The following is a 15,290-nucleotide window of genomic DNA, read 5'->3' on the forward strand; positions in this document are numbered from 1 at the left end:
TGGGAAAGAAAACTCAGCAGTCCAGGTTCCTGATGTCAGTTTGTAGGGCTCCCTTGGGTCTATCAGGGCAGCACAAGTTTGAGGTGGGGACAACTTCGGTGTGGGGTCCATCCTTCGATATAAGGATTTTTTGCAGTCAGAACCAGCGGCCCCTGGGCACATCCTTTTTCCATTTTCCCTGGGAAAGAAAACTCAGCAGTCCAGGTTCCTGATGTCAGTTTGTAGGGCTCCCTTGGGTCTATCAGGGCAGCACAACTTTGAGGTGGGGACAACTTCGGTGTGGGTTCCATCCTTCGATATAAAGATTTTTTGCAGTCAGGGCCAGGGGCCCCTGGGCAAATCCTTTTTCCATTTTCCCTGGGAAAGAAAACTCAGCAGTCCAGGTTGCTGATGTCAGTTTGTAGGGCTCCCTTGGGTCTATCAGGGCAGCACAAGTTTGAGGTGGGGACAACTTCGGTGTGGGGTCCATCCTTCAATATAATAATTTTTTGCAGTCAGGGCCAGGGGCGCCTGGGCACATCCTTTTTCCATTTTCCCTGGGAAAGAAAACTCAGCAGTCCAGGTTCCTGATGTCAGTTTGTAGGGCTCCCTTGGGTCTATCAGGGCAGCACAAGTTTGAGGTGGGGACAACTTCGGTGTGGGGTCCATCCTTCGATATAAGGAGTTTTTGCAGTCAGGGCCAGGGGCCCCTGGGCACATCCTTTTTCCATTTTCCCTGGGAAAGAAAACTCAGCAGTCCAGGTTCCTGATGTCAGTTTGTAGGGCTCCCTTGGGTCTATCAGGGCAGCACAAGTTTGAGGTGGGGACAACTTCGGTGTGGGGTCCATCCTTCGATATAAGGATTTTTTGCAGTCAGGGCCAGGGGCCCAGGGCCAGGGGCCCCTGGGCACATCCTTTTTCCATTTTCCCTGGGAAAGAAAACTCAGCAGTCCAGGTTCCTGATGTCAGTTTGTAGGGCTCCCTTGGGTGTATCAGGGCAGCACAAGTTTGAGGTGGGGACAACTTCGGTGTGGGGTCCATCCTTTAATATAAGGATTTTTTGCAGTCAGGGCCAGCGGCCCCTGGGCACATCCTTTTTCCATTTTCCCTGGGAAAGAAAACTCTGCAGTCCACGTTCCTGATGTCAGTTTGTAGGGCTCCCTTGGGTCTATCAGGGCAGCACAAGTTTGAGGTATGGACAACTTCGGTCTGGGCTCCATCCTTCGATATAAGGATTCTTTGCAGTGAGGCCTCAGCCCAGGGCCAGGGGCCCCTGGGCACATCCTTTTTCCATTTTCCCTGGGAAAGAAAACTCAGCAGTCCAGGTTCCTGATGTCAGTTTGTAGGGCTCCCTTGGGTCTATCAGGGCAGCACAAGTTTGAGGTGGGGACATCTTCGGTGTGGGGTCCATCCTTCGATGTAAGGATTTTTTGCAGTGAGTGCCCAGCCCATGGCCAGGGGCCCCTGGGCACATCCTTTTTCCATTTTCCCTGGGAAAGAAAACTCAGCAGTCCAGGTTCCTGATGTCAGTTTGTAGGGTTCCCTTGGGTCTATCAGGGCAGCACAAGTTTGAGGTGGGGACAACTTCGGTGTGGGGTCCATTCTTCGATATAAGGATTTTTTGCAGTCAGGGCACAGCCCAGGGCCAGGGGCCCCTGGGCACATCCTTTTTCCATTTTCCCTGGGAAAGAAAACTCAGCAGTCCAGGTTCCTGATGTCAGTTTGTAGGGCTCCCTTGGGTCTATCAGGGAGCACAACTTTGAGGTGGGGACAACTTCGGTGTGGGGTCCATCCTTCGATATAAGGATTTTTTGCAGTCAGGGCCAGGGTCCACCGGGCACATCCTTTTTCCATTTTCCCTGGGAAAGAAAACTCAGCAGTCCAGGTTCCTGATGTCAGTTTGTAGGGCTCCCTTGGGTCTATCAGGGCAGCACAAGTTTGAGGTGGGGACAAATTCGGTGTGGGGTCCATCCTTCGATATAAGAATTTTTTGCAGTCAGGGCCAGGGGCCCCTGGGCACATCCTTTTTCCATTTTCCCTGGGAAAGAAAACTCAGCAGTCCAGGTTCCTGATGTCAGTTTGTAGGGCTCCCTTGGGTCTATCAGGGCAGCACAAGTTTGAGGTGGGGACAACTTCGGTGTGGGGTCCATGCTTCGATATAAGGATTTTTTGCAGTCAGAGCCAGCGGCCCCTGGGCACATCCTTTTTCCATTTTCCCTGGGAAAGAAAACTCAGCAGTCCAGGTTCCTGATGTCAGTTTGTAGGGCTCCCTTGGGTCTATCAGGGCAGCACAAGTTTGAGGTGGGGACAACTTCGGTCTGGGGTCCATCCTTCGATATAAGGATTTTTTGCAGTCAGGGCCAGGGGCCCCTGGGCACATCCTTTTTCCATTTTCCCTGGGAAAGAAAACTCAGCAGTCCAGGTTGCTGATGTCAGTTTGAAGGGCTCCCTTGGGTCTATCAGGGCAGCACAAGTTTGAGGTGGGGACAACTTCGGTGTGGGTTCCATCCTTCGATATAAAGATTTTTTGCAGTCAGGGCCAGGGGCCCCTGGGCAAATCCTTTTTCCATTTTCCCTGGGAAAGAAAACTCAGCACTCCAGGTTCCTGATGTCAGTTTGTAGGGCTCCCTTGGGTCTATCAGGGCAGCACAAGTTTGAGGTGGGGACAACTTCGGTGTGGGGTCCATCCTTCGATATAAGGATTTTTTGCAGTCAGGGCCAGGGGCCACCGGGTACATCCGCTTTCCATTTTCCCTGGGAAAGAAAACTCAGCAGTCCAGGTTCCTGATGTCAGTTTGTAGGGCTCCCTTGGGTCTATCAGGGCAGCACAAGTTTGAGGTGGGGACAACTTCGGTGTGGGGTCCATCCTTCGATATAAGGAGTTTTTGCAGTCAGGGCCAGGGGCCCCTGGGCACATCCTTTTTCCATTTTCCCTGGGAAAGAAAACTCAGCAGTCCAGGTTCCTGATGTCAGTTTGTAGGGCTCCCTTGGGTCTATCAGGGCAGCACAAGTTTGAGGTGGGGACAACTTCGGTGTGGGGTCCATCCTTCGATATAAGGATTTTTTGCAGTCAGGGCCAGGGGCCCAGGGCCAGGGGCCCCTGGGCACATCCTTTTTCCATTTTCCCTGGGAAAGAAAACTCAGCAGTCCAGGTTCCTGATGTCAGTTTGTAGGGCTCCCTTGGGTCTATCAGGGCAGCACAAGTTTGAGGTGGGGACAACTTCGGTGTGGGGTCCATCCTTCAATATAAGGATTTTTTGCAGTCAGGGCCAGCGGCCCCTGGGCACATCCTTTTTCCATTTTCCCTGGGAAAGAAAACTCAGCAGTCCACGTTCCTGATGTCAGTTTGTAGGGCTCCCTTGGGTCTATCAGGGCAGCACAAGTTTGAGGTGGGGACAACTTCGGTCTGGGCTCCATCCTTCGATATAAGGATTCTTTGCAGTGAGGCCTCAGCCCAGGGCCAGGGGCCCCTGGGCACATCCTTTTTCCATTTTCCCTGGGAAAGAAAACTCAGCAGTCCAGGTTCCTGATGTCAGTTTGAAGGGCTCCCTTGGGTCTATCAGGGCAGCACAAGTTTGAGGTGGGGACATCTTCGGTGTGGGGTCCATCCTTCGATGTAAGGATTTTTTGCAGTCAGTGCCCAGCCCATGGCCAGGGGCCCCTGGGCACATCATTTTTCCATTTTCCCTGGGAAAGAAAACTCAGCACTCCAGGTTCCTGATGTCAGTTTGTAGGGTTCCCTTGGGTCTATCAGGGCAGCACAAGTTTGAGGTGGGGACAACTTCGGTGTGGGGTCCATCCTTCGATATAAGAATTTTTTGCAGTCAGGGACAGGGGCCCCTGGGCACATCCTTTTTCCATTTCCCCTGGGAAAGAAAACTCAGCAGTCCAGGTTCCAGATGTCAGTTTGTAGGGCTCCCTTGGGTCTATCAGGGCAGCAGATGTTTGAGGTGGGGACAACTTCGGTGTGGGGTCCATTCTTCGATATAAGGATTCTTTGCAGTGAGGCCCCAGCCCAAGTCCAGGGGACCCTGGACCCATCCTTTTTCCATTTTCCCTGGGAAAGAAAACTCAGCAGTCCAGCTTCCTGATGTCAGTTTGTAGGGCTCCCTTGGGTCTATCAGGGCAGCACAAGTTTGAGGTGGGGACAACTTCGGTGTGGGGTCCATCCTTCGATATAAGGATTTTTTTGTAGTGAGGCCCCAACCCAGGGCCAGGGGCCCCTGGGCACATCCTTTTTCCATTTTCCCTGGGAAAGAAAACTCAGCAGTCCAGCTTCCTGATGTCAGTTTGTAGGGCTCCCTTGGGTCTATCAGGGCAGCACAAGTTTGAGGTGGGGACAACTTCGGTGTGGGGTCCATCCTTCGATATAAGGATTTTTTGCAGTCAGGGCCAGGGGCCCCTGGGCACATCATTTTTCCATTTTCCCTGGGAAAGAAAACTCAGCAGTCCAGGTTCCTGATGTCAGTTTGTAGGGCTCTCTTGGGTCTATCAGGGAAGCACAAGTTTGAGGTGGGGACATCTTCGGTGTGGGGTCCATCGTTCGATATAAGGATTTTTTGAAGTGAGTGCCCAGCCCAGGGCCAGGGAACCCTGGGCACATCCTTTTTCCATTTTCCCTGGGAAAGAATACTCAGCAGTCCAGGTTCCTGATGTCAGTTTGTAGGGCTCCCTTGGGTCTATCAGGGCAGCACAAGTTTGAGGTGGGGACAACTTCGGTCTGGGGTCCATCCTTCGATATAAGGATTTTTTGCAGTCAGGGCCAGGGGCCCAGGGCCAGGGGCCCCTGGGCACATCCTTTTTCCATTTTCCCTGGGAAAGAAAACTCAGCAGTCCAGGTTCCTGATGTCAGTTTGTAGGGCTCCCTTGGGTCTATCAGGGCAGCACAAGTTTGAGGTGGGGACAACTTCGGTGTGGGGTCCATCCTTCGATATAAGGATTTTTTGCAGTCAGGGCCAGGGGCCCCTGGGCACATCCTTTTTCCATTTTCCCTGGGAAAGAAAACTCAGCAGTCCAGGTTCCTGATGTCAGTTTGTAGGGCTCCCTTGGGTCTATCAGGGCAGCACAAGTTTGAGGTGGGGACAACTTCGGTGTGGGGTCCATGCTTCGATATAAGGATTTTTTGCAGTCAGAACCAGCGGCCCCTGGGCACATCCTTTTTCCATTTTCCCTGGGAAAGAAAACTCAGCAGTCCAGGTTCCTGATGTCAGTTTGTAGGGCTCCCTTGGGTCTATCAGGGCAGCACAAGTTTGAGGTGGGGACAACTTCGGTGTGGGGTCCATGCTTCGATATAAGGATTTTTTGCAGTCAGCGACAGGGGCCCCTGGGCACATCCTTTTTCCATTTTCCCTGGGAAAGAAAACTCAGCAGTCCAGGTTGCTGATGTCAGTTTGAAGGGCTCCCTTGGGTCTATCAGGGCAGCACAAGTTTGAGGTGGGGACAACTTCGGTGTGGGTTCCATCCTTCGATATAAAGATTTTTTGCAGTCAGGGCCAGGGGCCCCTGGGCAAATCCTTTTTCCATTTTCCCTGGGAAAGAAAACTCAGCACTCCAGGTTCCTGATGTCAGTTTGTAGGGCTCCCTTGGGTCTATCAGGGCAGCACAAGTTTGAGGTGGGGACAACTTCGGTGTGGGGTCCATCCTTCAATATAAGAATTTTTTGCAGTCAGGGCCAGGGGCGCCTGGGCACATCCTTTTTCCATTTTCCCTGGGAAAGAAAACTCAGCAGTCCAGGTTCCTGATGTCAGTTTGTAGGGCTCCCTTGGGTCTATCAGGGCAGCACAAGTTTGATGTGGGGACAACTTCGGTGTGGGGTGCATCCTTCGATTTAAGGAGTTTTTGCAGTCAGGGCCAGGGGCCCCTGGGCACATCCTTTTTCCATTTTCCCTGGGAAAGAAAACTCAGCAGTCCAGGTTCCTGATGTCAGTTTGTAGGGCTCCCTTGGGTCTATCAGGGCAGCACAAGTTTGAGGTGGGGACAACTTCGGTGCGGGGTCCATCTTTCGATATAAGGATTTTTTGCAGTCAGGGCCAGGGGCCCAGGGCCAGGGGCCCCTGGGCACATCCTTTTTCCATTTTACCTGGGAAAGAAAACTCAGCAGTCCAGGTTCCTGATGTCAGTTTGTAGGGCTCCCTTGGGTGTATCAGGGCAGCACAAGTTTGAGGTGGGGATAACTTCGGTGTGGGGTCCATCCTTTAATATAAGGATTTTTTGCAGTCAGGGCCAGCGGCCCCTGGGCACATCCTTTTTCCATTTTCCCTGGGAAAGAAAACTCTGCAGTCCACGTTCCTGATGTCAGTTTGTAGGGCTCCCTTGGGTCTATCAGGGCAGCACAAGTTTGAGGTGGGGACAACTTCGGTCTGGGCTCCATCCTTCGATATAAGGATTCTTTGCAGTGAGGCCTCAGCCCAGGCCCAGGGGCCCCTGGGCACATCCTTCTTCCATTTTCCCTGGGAAAGAAAACTCAGCAGTCCAGGTTCCTGATGTCAGTTTGTAGGGTTCCCTTGGGTCTATCAGGGCAGCACAAGTTTGAGGTGGGGACAACTTCGGTCTGGGGTCCATCCTTCGATATAAGAATTTTTTTGCAGTCAGGGACAGGGGCCCCTGGGCACATCCTTTTTCCATTTTCCCTGGGAAAGAAAACTCAGCAGTCCAGGTTCCTGATGTCAGTTTGTAGGGCTCCCTTGGGTCTATCAGGGCAGCACAAGTTTGAGGTGGGGACAACTTCGGTGTGGGGTCCATCCTTCGATATAAGGATTCTTTGCAGTGAGGCCCCAGCCCAGGTCCAGGGGCCCCTGGACCCATCCTTTTTCCATTTTCCCTGGGAAAGAAAACTCAGCAGTCCAGGTTCCTGATGTCAGTTTGTAGGGCTCCCTTGGGTCTATCAGGGCAGCACAAGTTTGAGGTGGGGACAACTTCGGTGTGGGGTCCATCCTTCGATATAAGGAGTTTTTGCAGTCAGGGCCAGGGGCCCCTGGGCACATCCATTTTCCATTTTCCCTGGGAAAGAAAACCCAGCAGTCCAGGTTCCTGATGTCAGCTTGTAGGGCTCCCTTGGGTCTATCAGGGCAGCACATGTTTGAGGTGGGGACAAATTCGGTGTGGGGTCCATCCTTCGATATAAGGATTCTTTGCAGTGAGTGCCCAGCCCAGGTCCAAGGGCCCCTGGGCACATACTTTTTCCATTTTCCCTGGGAAAGAAAACTCAGCAGTCCAGGTTCCTGATGTCAGTTTGTAGGGCTCCCTTGGGTCTATCAGGGCAGCACAAGTTTGAGGTGGGGACAACTTCGGTGTGGGGTCCATCCTTCGATATAAGGATTTTTTGCAGTCAGCGACAGGGGCCCCTGGGCACAACCTTTTTCCATTTTCCCTGGGAAAGAAAACTCAGCAGTCCAGGTTCCTGATGTCAGTTTGTAGGGCTCCCTTGGGTCTATCAGGGCAGCACAAATTTGAGGTGGGGACATCTTCGGTCTGGGGTCCATCCTTCGATATAAGGATTTTTTGCAGTGAGTGCCCAGCCCATGGCCAGGGAACCCTGGGCACATCATTTTTCCATTTTCCCTGGGAAAGAAAACTCAGCAGTCCAGCTTCCTGATGTCAGTTTGTAGGGTTCCCTTGGGTCTATCAGGGCAGCACAAGTTTGAGGTGGGGACAACTTCGGTGTGGGGTCCATCCTTCGATATAAGGACTTTTTCAAGTCAGGGCCAGGGGCCCAGGGCCAGGGGCCCCTGGGCACATCCTTTTTCCATTTTCCCTGGGAAAGAAAACTCAGCAGTCCAGGTTCCTGATGTCAGTTTGTAGGGCTCCCTTGGGTCTATCAGGGCAGCAGATGTTTGAGGTGGGGACAACTTCGGTGTGGGGTCCATCCTTCAATATAAGGATTTTTTGCAGTCAGGGCCAGGGGCCCCTGGGCACATCATTTTTCCATTTTCCCTGGGAAAGAAAACTCAGCAGTCCAGGTTCCTGATGTCAGTTTGTAGGGCTCCCTTGGGTCTATCAGGGCAGCACAAGTTTGAGGTGGGGACAACTTCGGTGTGGGGTCCATCCTTTGATATAAGGATTCTTTGCAGTCAGGGCCAGGGGACCCTGGGCACATCCTTTTTCTTTTTCCCTGGGGAAGAAAACTCAGCAGTCCAGGTTCCTGATGTCAGTTTGTAGGGCTCCCTTGGGTCTATCAGGGCAGCACAAGTTTGAGGTGGGGACAACTTCGGTGTGGGGTCCATCCTTCGATATAAGGAGTTTTTGCAGTCAGTGCCAGGGGCCCCTGGGCACATCCTTTTTCCATTTTCCCTGGGAAAGAAAACTCAGCAGTCCAGGTTCCTGATGTCAGTTTGTAGGGTTCCCTTGGGTCTATCAGGGCAGCACAAGTTTGAGGTGGGGACAACTTCGGTGTGGGGTCCATCCTTCGATATAAGGATTTTTTGCAGTCAGGGCCAGGGGCCCCTGGGCACAACCTTTTTCCATTTTCCCTGGGAAAGAAAACTCAGCAGTCCAGGTTCCTGATGTCAGTTTGTAGGGCTCCCTTGGGTCTATCAGAGCAGCACAAGTTTGAGGTGGTGACATCTTCGGAGTGGGGTCCATCCTTCGATATAAGGATTTTTTGCAGTGAGTGCCCAGCCCATGGCCAGGGGCCCCTGGGCACATCATTTTTCCATTTTCCCTGGGAAAGAAAACTCAGCAGTCCAGGTTCCTGATGTCAGTTTGTATGGTTCCCTTGGGTCTATCAGGGCAGCACAAGTTTGAGGTGGGGACAACTTCGGTGTGGGGTCCATCCTTCGATATAAGGATTTTTTGCAGTGAGTGCCCAGCCAATGGCCAGGGGGCCCTGGGCACATCCTTTTTCCATTTTCCCTGGGAAAGAAAACTCAGCAGTCCAGGTTCCTGATGTCAGTTTGTAGGGTTCCCTTGGGTCTATCAGGGCAGCACAAGTTTGAGGTGGGGACAACTTCGGACTGGGGTCCATCCTTCGATATAAGAATTTTTGCAGTCAGGGACAGGGGCCCCTGGGCACATCCTTTTTCCATTTTCCCTGGGAAAGAAAACTCAGCAGTCCAGGTTCCTGATGTCAGTTTGTAGGGCTCCCTTGGGTCTATCAGGGCAGCACAAGTTTGAGGTGGGGACAACTTCGGTGTGGGGTCCATCTTTCGATATAAGGATTCTTTGCAGTGAGGCCCCAGCCCAGGTCCAGGGGCCCCTGGGGACATCCTTTTTCCATTTTCCCTGGGAAAGAAAACTCAGCAGTCCAGGTTCCTGATGTCAGTTTGTAGGGCTCCCTTGGGTCTATCAGGGCAGCACTAGTTTGAGGTGGGGACAACTTCGGTGTGGGGTCCATGCTTCGATATAAGGGTTTTTTGCAGTCATGGCCAGGGGCCACCGGGTACATCCCTTTTCCATTTTCCCTGGGAAAGAAAACTCAGCAATCCAGGTTCCTGATGTCAGTTTGTAGGGCTCCCTTGGGTGTATCAGGGCAGCACAAGTTTGAGGTGGGGACAAATTCGGTGTGGGCTCCATCCTTCGATATAAGGGTTTTTTGCAGTCAGGGCCAGGGGCCCCTGGGCACATCCTTTTTCCATTTTCCCTGGGAAAGAAAACTCAGCAGTCCAGGTTCCTGATGTCAGTTTGTAGGGCTCCCTTGGGTCTATCAGGGCAGCACAAGTTTGAGGTGGGGACAACTTCGGTGTGGGGTCCATGCTTCGATATAAGGATTTTTTGCAGTCAGACCAGGGGCCCTTACGCACATCATTTTTCCATTTTCCCTGGGAAAGAAAACTCAGCAGTCCAGGTTCCTGATGTCAGTTTGTAGGGCTCCCTTGGGTCTATCAGGACAGCACAAGTTTGAGGTGGGGACAACTTCGGTGTGGGGTCCATCCTTCGATATAAGGATTTTTTGCAGTCAGGGCCAGGTGCCCCTGGGCACATCCTTTTTCCATTTTCCCTGGGAAAGAAAACTCAGCAGTCCAGGTTCCTGATGTCAGTTTGTAGGGCTCCCTTGGGTCTATCAGGGCAGCACTAGTTTGAGGTGGGGACAACTTCGGTGTGGGGTCCATCCTTCGATATAAGGAGTTTTTGCAGTCAGGCCCAGGGCCAGGGGCGCCTGGACCCATCCTTTTTCCATTTTCCCTGGGAAAGAAAACTCAGCAGTCCAGGTTCCTGATGTCAGTTTGTAGGGCTCCCTTGGGTCTATCAGGAAGGCACAAGTTTGAGGTGGGGACAACTTCGGTGTGGGTTCCATGCTTCGATATAAGGATTTTTTGCAGTCAGGGCCAGGGGCCCCTGGGCACATCCTTTTTCCATTTTCCCTGGGAAAGAAAACTCAGCAGTCCAGGTTCCTGATGTCAGTTTGTAGGGCTCCCTTGGGTCTATCAGGGCAGCACAAGTTTGAGGTGGGGACAACTTCGGTGTGGGGTCCATCCTTCAATATAAGAATTTTTTGCAGTCAGGGCCAGGGGCGCCTGGGCACATCCTTTTTCCATTTTCCCTGGGAAAGAAAACTCAGCAGTCCAGGTTCCTGATGTCAGTTTGTAGGGCTCCCTTGGGTCTATCAGGGCAGCACAAGTTTGATGTGGGGACAACTTCGGTGTGGGGTCCATCCTTCGATTTAAGGAGTTTTTGCAGTCAGGGCCAGGGGCCCCTGGGCACATCCTTTTTCCATTTTCCCTGGGAAAGAAAACTCAGCAGTCCAGGTTCCTGATGTCAGTTTGTAGGGCTCCCTTGGGTCTATCAGGGCAGCACAAGTTTGAGGTGGGGACAACTTCGGTGTGGGCTCCATCTTTCGATATAAGGATTTTTTGCAGTCAGGGCCAGGGGCCCAGGGCCAGGGGCCCCTGGGCACATCCTTTTTCCATTTTACCTGGGAAAGAAAACTCAGCAGTCCAGGTTCCTGATGTCAGTTTGTAGGGCTCCCTTGGGTGTATCAGGGCAGCACAAGTTTGAGGTGGGGACAACTTCGGTGTGGGGTCCATCCTTTAATATAAGGATTTTTTGCAGTCAGGGCCAGCGGCCCCTGGGCACATCCTTTTTCCATTTTCCCTGGGAAAGAAAACTCTGCAGTCCACGTTCCTGATGTCAGTTTGTAGGGCTCCCTTGGGTCTATCAGGGCAGCACAAGTTTGAGGTGGGGACAACTTCGGTGTGGGGTCCATCCTTCGATATAAGGATTCTTTGCAGTGAGGCCCCAGCCCAGGTCCAGGGGCCCCTGGACCCATCCTTTTTCCATTTTCCCTGGGAAAGAAAACTCAGCAGTCCAGGTTCCTGATGTCAGTTTGTAGGGCTCCCTTGGGTGTATCAGGGCAGCACAAGTTTGAGGTGGGGACAACTTCGGTGTGGGGTCCATCCTTTGATATAAGGAGTTTTTGCAGTCAGGGCCAGGGGCCCCTGGGCACATCCATTTTCCATTTTCCCTGGGAAAGAAAACTCAGCAGTCCAGGTTCCTGATGTCAGCTTGTAGGGCTCCCTTGGGTCTATCAGGGCAGCACATGTTTGAGGTGGGGACAAATTCGGTGTGGGGTCCATCCTTCGATATAAGGATTCTTTGCAGTGAGTGCCCAGCCCAGGTCCAAGGGCCCCTGGGCACATACTTTTTCCATTTTCTCTGGGAAAGAAAACTCAGCAGTCCAGGTTCCTGATGTCAGTTTGTAGGGCTCCCTTGGGTCTATCCGGGCAGCACAAGTTTGAGGTGGGGACAACTTCGGTGTGGGGTCCATCCTTCGATATAAGGATTTTTTGCAGTCAGCGACAGGGGCCCCTGGGCACATCCTTTTTCCATTTTCCCTGGGAAAGAAAACTCAGCAGTCCAGGTTCCTGGTGTCAGTTTGTAGGGCTCCCTTGGGTCTATCAGGGCAGCACAAATTTGAGGTGGGGACATCTTCGGTCTGGGGTCCATCCTTCGATATAAGGATTTTTTGCAGTGAGTGCCCAGCCCATGGCCAGGGAACCCTGGGCACATCATTTTTCCATTTTCCATGGGAAAGAAAACTCAGCAGTCCAGGTTCCTGATGTCAGTTTGTAGGGTTCCCTTGGGTCTATCAGGGCAGCACAAGTTTGAGGTGGGGACAACTTCGGTGTGGGGTCCATCCTTCGATATAAGGATTTTTTCAAGTCAGGGCCAGGGGCCCAGGGCCAGGGGCCCCTGGGCACATCCTTTTTCCATTTTCCCTGGGAAAGAAAACTCAGCAGTCCAGGTTCCTGATGTCAGTTTGTAGGGCTCCCTTGGGTCTATCAGGGCAGCAGATGTTTGAGGTGGGGACAACTTCGGTGTGGGGTCCATCCTTCAATATAAGGATTTTTTGCAGTCAGGGCCAGGGGCCCCTGGGCACATCATTTTTCCATTTTCCCTGGGAAAGAAAACTCAGCAGTCCAGGTTCCTGATGTCAGTTTGTAGGGCTCCCTTGGGTCTATCAGGGCAGCACAAGTTTGAGGTGGGGACAACTTCGGTGTGGGGTCCATCCTTTGATATAAGGATTCTTTGCAGTCAGGGCCAGGGGACCCTGGGCACATCCTTTTTCTTTTTCCCTGGGGAAGAAAACTCAGCAGTCCAGGTTCCTGATGTCAGTTTGTAGGGCTCCCTTGGGTCTATCAGGGCAGCACAAGTTTGAGGTGGGGACAACTTCGGTCTGGGGTCCATCCTTCGATATAAGGATTCTTTGCAGTCAGTGCCAGGGGCCCCTGGGCACATCCTTTTTCCATTTTCCCTGGGAAAGAAAACTCAGCAGTCCAGGTTCCTGATGTCAGTTTGTAGGGTTCCCTTGGGTCTATCAGGGCAGCACAAGTTTGAGGTGGGGACAACTTCGGTGTGGGGTCCATCCTTCGATATAAGGATTTTTTGCAGTCAGGGCCAGGGGCCCCTGGGCACAACCTTTTTCCATTTTCCCTGGGAAAGAAAACTCAGCAGTCCAGGTTCCTGATGTCAGTTTGTAGGGCTCCCTTGGGTCTATCAGGGCAGCACAAGTTTGAGGTGGTGACATCTTCGGAGTGGGGTCCATCCTTCGATATAAGGATTTTTTGCAGTGAGTGCCCAGCCCATGGCCAGGGGCCCCTGGGCACATCATTTTTCCATTTTCCCTGGGAAAGAAAACTCAGCAGTCCAGGTTCCTGATGTCAGTTTGTATGGTTCCCTTGGGTCTATCAGGGCAGCACAAGTTTGAGGTGGGGACAACTTCGGTGTGGGGTCCATCCTTCGATATAAGGATTTTTTGCAGTGAGTGCCCAGCCAATGGCCATGGGGCCCTGGGCACATCCTTTTTCCATTTTCCCTGGGAAAGAAAACTCAGCAGTCCAGGTTCCTGATGTCAGTTTTTAGGGTTCCCTTGGGTCTATCAGGGCAGCACAAGTTTGAGGTGGGGACAACTTCGGACTGGGGTCCATCCTTCGATATAAGAATTTTTTGCAGTCAGGGACAGGGGCCCCTGGGCACATCCTTTTTCCATTTTCCCTGGGAAAGAAAACTCAGCAGTCCAGGTTCCTGATGTCAGTTTGTAGGGCTCCCTTGGGTCTATCAGGGCAGCACAAGTTTGAGGTGGGGACAACTTCGGTGTGGGGTCCATCTTTCGATATAAGGATTCTTTGCAGTGAGGCCCCAGCCCAGGTCCAGGGGCCCCTGGGGACATGCTTCTTCCATTTTCCCTGGGAAAGAAAACTCAGCAGTCCAGGTTCCTGATGTCAGTTTGTAGGGCTCCCTTGGGTCTATCAGGGCAGCACTAGTTTGAGGTGGGGACAACTTCGGTGTGGGGTCCATGCTTCGATATAAGGGTTTTTTGCAGTCAGGGCCAGGGGCCACCGGGTACATCCCTTTTCCATTTTCCCTGGGAAAGAAAACTCAGCAATCCAGGTTCCTGATGTCAGTTTGTAGGGCTCCCTTGGGTGTATCAGGGCAGCACAAGTTTGAGGTGGGGACAAATTCGGTGTGGGCTCCATCCTTCGATATAAGGGTTTTTTGCAGTCAGGGCCAGGGGCCCCTGGGCACATCCTTTTTCCATTTTCCCTGGGAAAGAAAACTCAGCAGTCCAGGTTCCTGATGTCAGTTTGTAGGGCTCCCTTGGGTCTATCAGGGCAGCACAAGTTTGAGGTGGGGACAACTTCGGTGTGGGGTCCATGCTTCGATATAAGGATTTTTTGCAGTCAGACCTGGGGCCCTTAGGCACATCATTTTTCCATTTTCCCTGGGAAAGAAAACTCAGCAGTCCAGGTTCCTGATGTCAGTTTGTAGGGCTCCCTTGGGTCTATCAGGACAGCACAAGTTTGAGGTGGGGACAACTTCGGTGTGGGGTCCATCCTTCGATATAAGGATTTTTTGCAGTCAGGGCCAGGTGCCCCTGGGCACATCCTTTTTCCATTTTCCCTGGGAAAGAAAACTCAGCAGTCCAGGTTCCTGATGTCAGTTTGTAGGGCTCCCTTGGGTCTATCCGGGCAGCACTAGTTTGAGGTGGGGACAACTTCGGTGTGGGGTCCATCCTTCGATATAAGGAGTTTTTGCAGTCAGGCCCAGGGCCAGGGGCCCCTGGACCCATCCTTTTTCCATTTTCCCTGGGAAAGAAAACTCAGCAGTCCAGGTTCCTGATGTCAGTTTGTAGGGCTCCCTTGGGTCTATCAGGAAGGCACAAGTTTGAGGTGGGGACAACTTCGGTGTGGGGTCCATCCTTCGATATAAGGATTTTTTGCAGTCAGGGCCAGGGGCCCCTGGGCACATCCTTTTTCCATTTTCCCTGGGAAAGAAAACTCAGCAGTCCAGGTTCCTGATGTCAGTTTGTAGGGCTCCCTTGGGTCTATCAGGGCAGCACAAGTTTGAGGTGGGGACAACTTCGGTGTGGGGTCCATACTTCAATATAAGGATTCTTTGCAGTCTGGGCCAGGGGCCCCTGGGCACATCCTTTTTCCATTTTCCCTGGGAAAGAAAACTCAGCAGTCCAGGTTCCTGATGTCAGTTTGTAGGGCTCCCTTGGGTCTATCAGGGCAGCAAAATTTGAGGTGGCGACAACTTCGGTGTGGGGTCCATGCTTCGATATAAGGATTTTTTGCAGTCAGGGACAGGGGCCCCTGGGCACATCCTTTTTCCATTTTCCCTGGGAAAGAAAACTCAGCAGTCCAGGTTCCTGATGTCAGTTTGTAGGGCTCCCTTGGGTCTATCAGGGCAGCACAACTTTGAGGTGGGGACAACTTCGGTGTGGGGTCCATCCTTCGATATAAGGATTCTTTGCAGTGAGGCCCCAGCCCAGGTCCAGGGGCCCCTGGGCACATCCTTCTTCCATTTTCCCTGGGAAAGAAAACTCAGCAGTCCAGCTTCCTGATGTCAGTTTGTAGGGCTCCCTTGGGTCTATC

Source organism: Lonchura striata, chromosome 18 (assembly GCF_050655825.1).
Source record: "Lonchura striata isolate lonStrDom1 chromosome 18, ASM5065582v1, whole genome shotgun sequence".
In the NCBI taxonomy this organism is placed as follows: Eukaryota; Metazoa; Chordata; class Aves; order Passeriformes; family Estrildidae; genus Lonchura; species Lonchura striata.